This window comes from Phoca vitulina, unplaced genomic scaffold (assembly GCF_004348235.1).
Source record: "Phoca vitulina isolate PV1807 unplaced genomic scaffold, GSC_HSeal_1.0 scaffold37, whole genome shotgun sequence".
NCBI lineage: Eukaryota > Metazoa > Chordata > Mammalia > Carnivora > Phocidae > Phoca > Phoca vitulina.
This window is the reverse complement of record NW_022589740.1, coordinates 17,511,564-17,520,535: the sequence shown is the minus strand read 5'-3', so window position 1 is coordinate 17,520,535 and position 8,972 is coordinate 17,511,564. Positions and strand designations below refer to the sequence as shown.

At 38.1% G+C, this 8,972-nt stretch overlaps 1 long non-coding RNA gene across 2 annotated transcripts in view; it reads left to right on the top strand.

Moving 5' to 3' along the window:
• The window catches only part of LOC116646665, a 115,949-nt gene that overhangs the window by 7,110 nt on the left and 99,867 nt on the right, over nucleotides 1–8,972 (top strand). For both annotated transcript variants that reach the window (XR_004302163.1, XR_004302162.1), the window contains exon 3: nucleotides 3,026–3,144. This is a non-coding gene — a long non-coding RNA (uncharacterized LOC116646665). The remainder of the gene's footprint in view (nucleotides 1–3,025; nucleotides 3,145–8,972) is intronic.

The following is an 8,972-nucleotide window of genomic DNA, read 5'->3' as shown; positions in this document are numbered from 1 at the left end:
CTCTCTGATAAATAAATAAAATCTTAAAAATATATATATAAAAAAAAATAAAAACAAAAGACTACTGATGTGTCTTGAGTTTTTTGTGGAGGGACAAAAATCTTCTAAAATTGGATTTTGGTGCTGGTTGCACAACTCCGTGGATTGCATTGAATTGCTTACATTAAATGGGTGAAATGATGGTAAATTATGTAATGTAAATTATATCTCAGTGCTGCTAAAATTATGATGAATTTTATGCTTAGAAATTTGAAAATTCATCCAAAATTACATTTTCTTAAAAAATGCAACTGAACAATAACCCAAGAAAGAAAAGAGTATCTAATAACCTTGATTAAGTACCTTTACAGAAAACAATTTCCAGAGATAACTGACTTTCTTGGTAAATTCTTCCAAATATTTAGGGAAGAAATAGCAATCTTACTTAAAAATCTTCCAGGAAACAGAAATAAAACACTACTCAAATCCCTTTTTTTTTTTTTTTAATGAAGCTAGCATAAGCTTCAGACCAAAGCTGAAAAGAATATTACAAGAATGGAATCACAGGCCAATTTCTCTTCTGAACATGCATGGAAAAATTATAAACAAAAGCACAACGTGTATCCATGGTATGTAAAACTATAATACATCCCAACTGAATTGGTTTTATTCTGGTGATGCATAGTTGGCTTACTATTCAAACATAAAACAGATCTCAGGAATAAATTCGAATGGAAAGAATTCATTTAAAAAAGAAGTAAAAAAAAAAAAAGTCAATCAGGAGAAACACAAGAGTGAATAAACACAACAGATAATGCCTTATGAAAAATAGATGAAAAATACTCCATAAATTATGGAATATTCTAAAATTTTAAAATACAAAAAGCAGTTGAAAAAGATTCAAGAGAAAGTGACAAATACTGAATATAGGCAAAAAAAAGAAATCAAATATACAAATGATAGGAGCACCAAATGAATAAAATCAAAGCAAGGAAACAACAAATACTAACAGTATAATTTAAGAACTTTTCTAAAATAATAATAGAATAGTAAAAGTAATACTAATAGAAACTGCATATTGAACAAGTATATTACATACCTGAGAATAGTAAGTCAGAATGATCAACACCAAGATGTATTCTAGAGAAATATTAGACCTAAAATGGGAGGTTGGAATTTTAATCCTAACAAAACTAACTTTTAACTATAAAGGGTACAGACCAACTATTAATCAACATGCAAGAACTCAGGTTATCTTAATTCCATGAACCCTTATGAAGGAAACTATTAAAGAAAAAGTATCACACAGCCAAAATGACTGGAGATAATCAATATAAGTACGGCTAGTGAGCATTAAATATAGTACTGCTTGTAGAATGAGAGGTAAATGAGGGTTAAACAGGAAGGACTATCATATGCAAAGGCTTTATGCTCTGGCAATGTAGTTATCAGTCCTACAGATGGCAGAGAAACACTGAACAAACACCAAATGAAGTTAGAACTGTTTTCAATCATTGTTTATTAAACATAATATTGAAATTGCAATTCTGAGTCTGTTCTGTGAGTAATATGGAATGGAACAAATGAGAAATTATGGAGTATTCTATTTTTTTTAAAAGATTTTATTTATTTGAGAGAGAGAGAATTCGTGCACACGCGGGAGGTGGAGCAGAGGGAGAGAGACAAGCAGATTCTGCATTCAGTGTGAGCTCGATACAGGGCTCAGTCTCAAAACCCTGAGATCGTGACCTGAGTCCAATGCTTAACTGACTGAGCCACCCAGGTGCCCCTGGAGTATTCTAGTTATAACATCCGTTGTGAGCTAGGGAACTTGGGTTCTCAGGATGGAGAAAATAGAATACAGAGGTAATATAGAGGAGGTTTACTAAAAACTGCAGTGCTGAATTAGAATTATCTGTCTATAATTAATAAGTCATTTTAGCTGTATATATATTTTTTAAAGATTTTATTTGAGTGAGAAAGAGAGCATGTGTGCATACAAGTGGGGGAGGGCAGAGGGAGAAGGACAAGCAGACTCCCCACTGAGCAGGGAGCCAGACCCAGGGCTTGATTCCAGGACCCTGAGATCATGACCTGAGTTGAAGGCAGATGCTTAATCGACTGAGCCACTCAGGCAAGGCATTTTAACCACATTTATATAGATAAAGGTATTTAGGTCTATGTCTATATCTATAAATTTGTATATAACTATATACTATGTATATAATTATATATGAAAAATGTGCGAACACGCACACACAGTCTTTGTCTATTGAATAGGCCTAGAACCAATGATCAACCCAGTAAAAAAAATATCCATAGGGCTCAGATTATGGTCTTCAAATGGCTGATTTAAGGTCTCTGGTGCATTTGTGTGAAATATACTTGGAAAATTTTGTGAGACCAAATAACAAGGAAGTTATCAAAGAGCACCATTTCAAAAGGACTCAGTGGCCAAAATGTGAGGAGGCTTTCCGTGGACAATAGAACAGTTTGAACTTCAGTGGGATAATAATTACAATGAATTAAAATCCATCAACTACGTTTAAATCCATGGGTTTCTACAGACACCAAAAAAAAAAAAAAAGTCAACTTATGAGGATCATTGGGGAAAAATTCATTATAATGAAAACTGATTTTTAAAATGGTAGAGGTAGAATTGGGTGGGGTGAGAGAATAACCAAAATTTTATCCTGCCTTTCCAATGTGAACTGTATCACTGTGAAACCAAATTGTAGATGAGGGGATAGATCTCTTCATAAAAGTTTTCCTGCCAATAAGTGGAAAAGAAGTGATCAAGTTAGAATATCACAATTTTGCAATCTCTGATGAATTTATGTTGGGACCCGGCAGAATTTGGAAACGCAAGATTAACTCATAAGAACTATGGGTTCTGGTGATTGAAAAAAATTTGTAAATTCACTGAGTATCAGTGGCTCCTGACATCACATAGAGACCAATAAGCAGACATTATCTGCTCCCTGACAAATGATACACCACAGTCTATAGTCTTCCCAAAAGGATTGACTAGTTTCTTATTTTCCAGGAAACATAGAGGACAGAGGAACATATTTAATTACACCATGGACATGTACTCAGCAAAATCCATATTGTGGGGAACTCTACAAGTCAAGTGGCCTGTATTCTTCAACAGATTTATTAAAGGTCAGTAAAAGGATGGAAAGGTGACTTACAGAGTAAAAGAGAATAAGTCATTATTTAAAACAACAAAACTAAACCATGCTGTCTAGGGATACAGACTTGGATGATAAATTTATAAGAAATTTAAGGATGAGTCAATTATAAAAGTGAGGAAAATGATTACTTTTTGGAAGAAAGAACTTATAATTGGATCAGGACACCAGGAGGGGCTTCAGGCAAAGTTCTATTTCTTTAACTGGATGGTGATTACAAGAGTATTTGTCTTATAATATCATTAAGCTATATATTTGCCTTTTGTGGTTTCCTGACTCTATAACATATTTTATAACAAAAAATGTTTTAAAAAATCAAACACCTAGGAATAAATATAACAAAAAGTTTATGAAAACTCTATATGGAAAACTAAAAAACTTTGAGATAAATCAGACTTAAATAAACGGATATCACTGGTCATTGATTGCATGATTCAATATTGTAAATCAGTAATCTCCAAACTTTCTACAGATTCAATGCAGTAAGAATCAGTATCTCTCCTGTGTGTGTGTGTGTGTGTGTGTGTGTCTGTCTGTAAATTGACAAGCTGAATCTAAAATTTATATGAAGATTCATAGTAAGACATGAAAAAGAACAAAGTTGGAGGACTATATATCACACAACATGACTCATTAAAACTATGATAATTAAAACAATGTGGTACTGACAAAAGAATAAAAATAGAGCAATGGAAGAGAGCAGCAGGTTTGGCCCCTACCCAGATAGATAAGGTCACTTCATTTATGACAAAGGTGACAATACAATGGATAAAGGATTTTTTTTTCAATAAATGCTTATATGTCATTTATGGAAAAAATTTATATTGATCCTATGTCACTCCATATACAAAAGTCAATTCCAGATGGATTGTTGATCTCAGTGATCAGCAAAATGATCACTGAAGAGTGAAAAGGTAAACCAAAGAGTGACAGAAGATCAATATTCATTTCTGACAAGAACTTTGTTCCCAAAAAAGTACTTGATTCCAGAAAAAAACAGACAACCCAACAGAAAAATAGGCACTAAGCTTGAACAGGCACTTCACAGAATAGAATATCCAAAACCACTCAAAAAAACTGTGACAAGGTACTCATCTTAATAAGGGAAAAGAAATTTAGTTAAAAATTTAAAACAATTTAATTAATCACGGAAATGAAAACCACAATGGGATACCACTATACGCACACTATAATGGCCAAGATGAAAAAAGCTGATGAAGAGGCGGAGCTGCTGGAACTCCCACACACTGCTGGTAGTAAATCAATATGTGCACTTTAGAAACTACTGACAGTAGTGTGGGAAGTGAAGGTATATGTAGCCTAGGACCTGGCAGTCGTACTCCTAGTATATACTCAGCACATATGTGTATATATATGTCCCAAGAGGCCTGCAGAAGAGTGTTCAAAGAAGCACTATTTATATAGCCCCAAACTAGAAATAACCCAAATGTCTATCAAGAGCAGAATAAATAAAATGTAACTTAATACAATAGAATACAACAAAAGTGAATGAACTCTTGCTCCAAGCAGAAATAATGGCTGAATCACAAATTTCATGTTGACTGAAAGAAGCCAGATGCAAATGAGCACTTACCATAAATTAGTTATCTGTTGCTCCATAACAAATTACCACAACATTTAGCTGCTTAAAGCATACATTTCTTTATCTCCGTTTCTGTGGCTCAGGAACCCAGGTGTGGCTTAGGCAGTGCCTCTGCCTCAGTGCTGTAATTTAGGTTGTCCGCGGGAGCTGCCGTCTTGTTTGAAAACTGAACTGAGGGAGGATCTGCCTCCAAGTGTGCTTATTTGGTTCTGGACGGGACTCCTTCTTCATAGGTGACTGGCTGGGGGCTGTGACCTCCTTGCCTTAGGGTCTCTGGTGGTGCAGTTCAGTGACACGGCAGTTGTCTTCTATCAGAGGGAGCAAGAGGGAGAACAAGGTAGGACCTTTGTCCGCTAATCTTGGAAGTGCCATCTCTCACTTTTGTGACATTCTATTGTTATAAGTAAGTCATGAGTTCCAGCCCATACTCAAGGGGAGGAGATGACACAAGGACATCAATACCAGGATGCAGAGGTCATTGGAACTCATTTTGAAGCTGCCTACCACCTGATGTGATTCCATTTTTGAAGTTCTAAAACAGGTGAAATAAATCCATGATGAGAGGAATCGGAACTGTGTATCCCGATGGGGCTTTGGGTTGCTGGTAATGTAAGAGTGCGAAGCTCTTGTTCCACAGGGGTTCTTTATAAAAACTCCTTGCAACTTCTGATTTGTGCACTTCTGAATGCATGTTACATTTCTACTTTAACATTTACTTAAAAATAAAGAGTTAGTTTTCTACCCTATAGGCTCATCCTGCTGATAAACAACTTTCATTGTCCCTAATCATGATCTTCCCCCCTCTCCTGGGCCAGGCAGTAAAATACAAACCCAATTTATACTCTGCCACTTAAAAGCTGACAATTTAGCAAAAGTGCAGACAGCATTGTGTTTGGAAAAAACATGGGTTAAGGAGTCAGACTGAAGTTCAAATCCAGGTTTCACCACTCACTGGTTGTGTGACCTTGGTCTTTATTTTCCCTGTCTGTATTATTAGTATGCATCAGAGGATTGCGTGGTAAACTAATAACTAGAAATCATACAATACACACCTATTGTAAAAGGACTTGAAGTTCCTCCAAAGACTCATAATGGCTTCTTTCTTCTTCTTTTTTTTTTTTTTTAATTTTATTTATTTATTTATTTGAGAGAGAGAGAGAGAGAACCTCAAGCTGACTCTGTGCTGAGCCTGGAGCCCAACATGGGGCTTGACCCCAAGACCCCGAAATCATGACCCGAGCTGAAATCAAGAGTCAGACGTCTAACCGACTGAGCCACCCAGGCGCCCTTCATAATGGTTTATAATGGCAACATCTGTACAATTTCCTCACATCACTATGGCCTTCATGCTCAGGTTGGCCTGACTCCCGCGCCTCTGCTCATCCTTACCCAGGCAGAATATTCCTGAAACATTCTCTTAGATTTAACTTCAGGTAGATTGCTCTACTTATCCCTACACATCTTCATCCTACAACAGTGATCTCTCAGTCAGCCTCAGAATATACTGACACACAGATCTGAAGAAGATATTTGCTTTATTTTCTTCTCAGGTATTTTCCTTTAGGAATCACTGCTTAATCAACAGGGAAGTGGTTAATTACGCCCATGTCCATTTTATGGAATTCTATGTGGCCAGTAAAATATGTAGCAAATTTGCATATGTTGATGTAGCGAAGTATCCATGATACATCGTAAAGTGAAACAGGCGAGATACAGGACAGTCGGACAAGTACCATGCCCGCTAGAAGGTGAGATATGTGAGATCAGAGACCAAGTCCGTCTTCTCTATCTGCAGCGTCTAGTGGACACACAGCAGGCACTCGTAGATATTTGTGGATTGAATGTTAGAGCACAGAAAATGACCTGGAAGAACACACATCGCATTGTTACCAGAGTTACCCTCCTCTGGAGGAGCATTTTTTGTTTACCACATTTCTGATGTTCCAGGCAGTTTTATTAGAATGTATTTATGTTTTATGCTTTCTGGCACCCACGGTGCTTGGCCCTCCAGCAGTCAGCACCTGTGTCTCTCTGTTGCTAGGGTGACTTCAGGCTACCAGAAACAGCTTTGCTTGTGGCCTGGGGAGCCAGACGTGGCTGGTCATTCATGTTCCTGTCCCCACCCAGCTTTTAACAAATAACTGACAGAAGGAGTATACAGACTCCCGCAGTCTAGCCCTTGATTGGGCAACTCAAAGGCATGCATTTTGATTCTGTACAGCTCCCCTGTGATTCACCCTAAATGACTTCACTGGCTTCAAGGGACTTTACTTGAAATTGCACTTTCTTTCTGGCCTCCTTCCAGTTCAAGCTCCCCTGGATTGTCTTAGAACAGTTCCCCCTCTGAATCTGCTTCTGGGGACTCAATCTAAGTCACTTATGTAATTAAAAACCATAAAAACAGATGGTGCCTATTAGAAGATGAGGCAGATGACCTCCTCACCTCAGACTTGTCACTCTCCATAGCTTTAAATTAATCAGAAAATGTGTCCAGCCACAGCTTCATAACTGACAGGGCCCAGGGCAAAATGAGAATGTGGGGTCCTTTGAAAAGCAGGAAAAAAGTGGTGTTAGCCGTACTAAAACATAGAAGCTTTTCCTTTTTTCCAAAGTCTCTCTCTCTCAACTTGTCAGGGTATTTTGTTGTTTTAAGTAAAGAAAAACTAAAATTTGGCATCATCAGCATGAATTTTTTCACTCATCTTTATCTTGTGTAATGTGAGTTTTAATTGCATATATAAGAGCTTTTCAGTGCAAAATTACAAATTACACAATTTATCCTTCATAGGTTGTATATGCGTATGTATGTCTTTCTTACCTATGCCGTGGAAACGCTGCATGAAACTCACTCAACTGTTTTAATTTTACTTTTCAACGTGTACACTTTCTCCCCTGATTCCTACCTTCTGCTCAGTGTTGTGTGAATAAGGACTGAAAGGAAAAAGAACCATGGGTTGCCCTCTCCTTCTATGTCATCATTTCCAGGGTAAGCAATTGGCTGATAGAGGGAAGTAAATGAGTAGGGAAGGACATGATAGGTTCCTTGGTCATTCATGTTTCTCAGAACTCCATTGCCTTCCCTGTGTCCAAAGGACTTTGATGAGAATGTAAAGCACAGCCTCCAGGGGCTGTCAGTCCCTCTGCTCACTCAGATGTTCGGGTGACATGGGGTGAGTCTGCCCCCACTGCAGGTCCAGCTGAATGCAGTGCACGTGGAGCATGGTGACTGCTGTGTATGAATGGGGCAACAAGAACAGTGGGAATGCTACTGCATGGGCCCCTCTCCTTATAGGCATGCGCCATTGTCCCATAGACTTCACTTAGAAAACACAAGCTGAAAGATACAATTAAGAATTTTGAGACAGATGAGAGTAGAATATTAAACCAAGATAGGGGTTCTTCTAAGTGTGGGACCCTGGGGAACTGCTCATGAAGGTAGCCCTGGCTGGAGTACAGAGGTAAATAAAGCCTAGGCCTTGCTCCGTCCTTAGGGCATTTAGCCCACACATCTCTTGGTTGCTGGTTTTGGCAGACTTCAGGGCAACTGGGGCTTCTGGGCTGGCACACCAATCTAAGTCTCTTTCAGATTTCACAAACCTCTGATGAATACTCGTTTTTATTGGATGTTTCGTGAACGAATTTTTATTTTCTATCAGAGTAATGCATGCACTTTGAAACATCAGTTCTTGGAACAAACAGGGTTGCTGGAGTGGAAGCGGGTAGGAGGATGGGGTAACTGGGTGATGGGCATTAAGGAGGGCATGTGATGTAATGAACACTGGGTGTTATATGCAACTGATTAATCATTAAACTCTACCCTGAACCTAATAATGCAACATATGTTAACTAACTTTAATTTAAATAATAACAAAAGAAACATCAGATCTTGCTAGAAATCTTATAACAGAAATGCTATGTCCCTTCTCCCCCCATCTCCTTCTATCTCAAGTCCTGCTTTCCAAAGGCAATGGCTTTAAATTCCTGTAGCCATTTCTTTTTTTTTTTTTTTAAAGATTTTATTTATTTATTTGAGAGAGAGAGAATGAGACAGAGCACATGAGAGGGGGGAGGGTCAGAGGGAGAGGCAGACTCCCTGCTGAGCAGGGAGCCCGATGCGGGACTCGATCCAGGGACTCCAGGATCATGACCTGAGCCGAAGGCAGTCGCTTAACCAACTGAGCCACCCAGGCGCCCTC